A 1,970-nucleotide genomic window follows, 5' to 3' on the forward strand; every position below is an offset into this window, starting at 1 on the left:
TACACATACACATTTAATTTATCCACATATACATATTATCTAGATATCTATATATGCTCTATATAATATATACATAGCTCTCTATACATCTCTCTCTCTCTCTCTCTCTCTCTCTCGCTCTCTCTCTCTAGATAGAGAGACAGATTACACCTCTTTCCTTCTTGTATCTTTGGATAATGTGGCCTAAGAAGTTTATGAACCTCTGAAGTGACCGTGATTCCTTATACTGTAAACAGTATTTTCACTAATGATGTTCATTCACTTATCATTCACTATAGTCACTTTTGACTATAGATAGTGAGGGCAGTTTTGAGTCCATTTTTCTTAAAAATCTTGGGCTTGATGACTACTGGTTACTAGAATCGTAAAGATACTCTTGGGGAACAATAAGTAAGAAAAGTGAAGTGACAAAACACTTCACATAATGGTGATAATACACTAGATAAATACCAAATAAACCAGATAAAGAAGAGATGGGCCAGGGGGTGGATAGCAAACAACTGGTAGCTTGAAACTGGTTTAGTTTAACTGGTTAATTGAAACAGGTTTCCATCAAAACACCTCAAAGTGGAACAGTATTTTTTCAGTTTGATTTTTTGTACTTATTCAAGGTAGTTCTGTACATGAAACCACTTGTACAAATGACATCTGAGTGTGTTGATAGTTTCTCTTTGCCATTCCGTACTCTCTGGGGTTGAGGTGGGGTGGGGGGAGTGGTGGCTGCTGAGCTATATAAATTTCTTCAGTGGACTCCCTGAATCCCCTTGCCTAGTTTTAGTAAAAGTTTAATAAATCTTTGATACAGCTATGACTATTAGAATAGAGGCTTAAGCTATTGAGCCTCTTGGCTGCTCCCTTCCTATGGCATAGTTTCGAAGTGGCTGTATTCTTCCACCAAAGGCCACAGGCGCAGACAAACACTTATTTCTCTCATGCTCTCTTCAGGTTTCAACTCCTGCAAGTCTAGTGGTGAACTCCTGCTAAGACTTGTCCTGGGTGCTTCAATACCGCTTGTTATTTTTTGGTAATTCTGCCAATGCCATTATAAATAGTCCTTTCATCAATCTCTCCTCAATTGCCCTGTCTGTTTCTGCCATCTGTTTCCTGCCAGAACCCTGACTGGTATTTGACCTACGTATAAATGGTCATCTATTTTCCCTGTTCTCCTTCACAATGTATGGAAGCCAAGATGTAGCATCATAAAGCTGCTGAATTATCAAGGCCAGGACTTCATCTGGTTTCCAAAACGTGTTTAGTTTTCTCTATAGAGTGCGGGTTTGTACACCGATTCGAAAGTTTTCACAAAAAGTCTGGATGTTCAGAGTCCTGTGGGGAAGCAAGGAGGACAACTATAAAATTAGGGGAAAAATAGGGTTGTATTTTTGCTGGTTAATAATTGAGTAAAGCTAAGATAAGGCTTTAATTCTCTAGCTCTTTTCAGTTCACACCACTCCCTAATGGCTTTGATTGACAATGACCATTTTTCATTGAGCTTATGTATATTTTTTGGTCTTACAGTATATTAAAAAAGTAAAATTGAGTAAATCACTCCATCCCTTTACTGAAAATATTTCAAATTCCTCCATCACCCTCAGGATAGTCTTTGAACAGAGAGTGATCTGGTCTCCACCTATTTTCTTGATGGTGTTGTGTCCTCTTCCCGCCTTCCCATCAAGCTCATTTCTTTCCTAGTCCTTGAATTTACCACGGTCATTTCCACCGACCTCATTCTCTCTCTCCGTCCTGTGTCCTTTTGCATGCCACCTGAACCCACGGATTTCTCACTTCCCCGTGGCAGCAATCCATCAAATGCTGCTTCCTCCCAAGAAAGGTCTTCCCTCTGAAACCTGGAGGTCTCTTGGCGAGCGGAGAATTGACTCCAGCAACACGCTCTTTTTTTCTCTATTGTTGTTTATGATGCTCTCAGGTGTCATTGACTCTTTTCTGACTCATAGCATTCCAATGTACAA

This window comes from Echinops telfairi, unplaced genomic scaffold, assembly GCF_000313985.2.
Source record: "Echinops telfairi isolate 266 unplaced genomic scaffold, ASM31398v2 ScPeMD7_7468;HRSCAF=8506_0, whole genome shotgun sequence".
In the NCBI taxonomy this organism is placed as follows: Eukaryota; Metazoa; Chordata; class Mammalia; order Afrosoricida; family Tenrecidae; genus Echinops; species Echinops telfairi.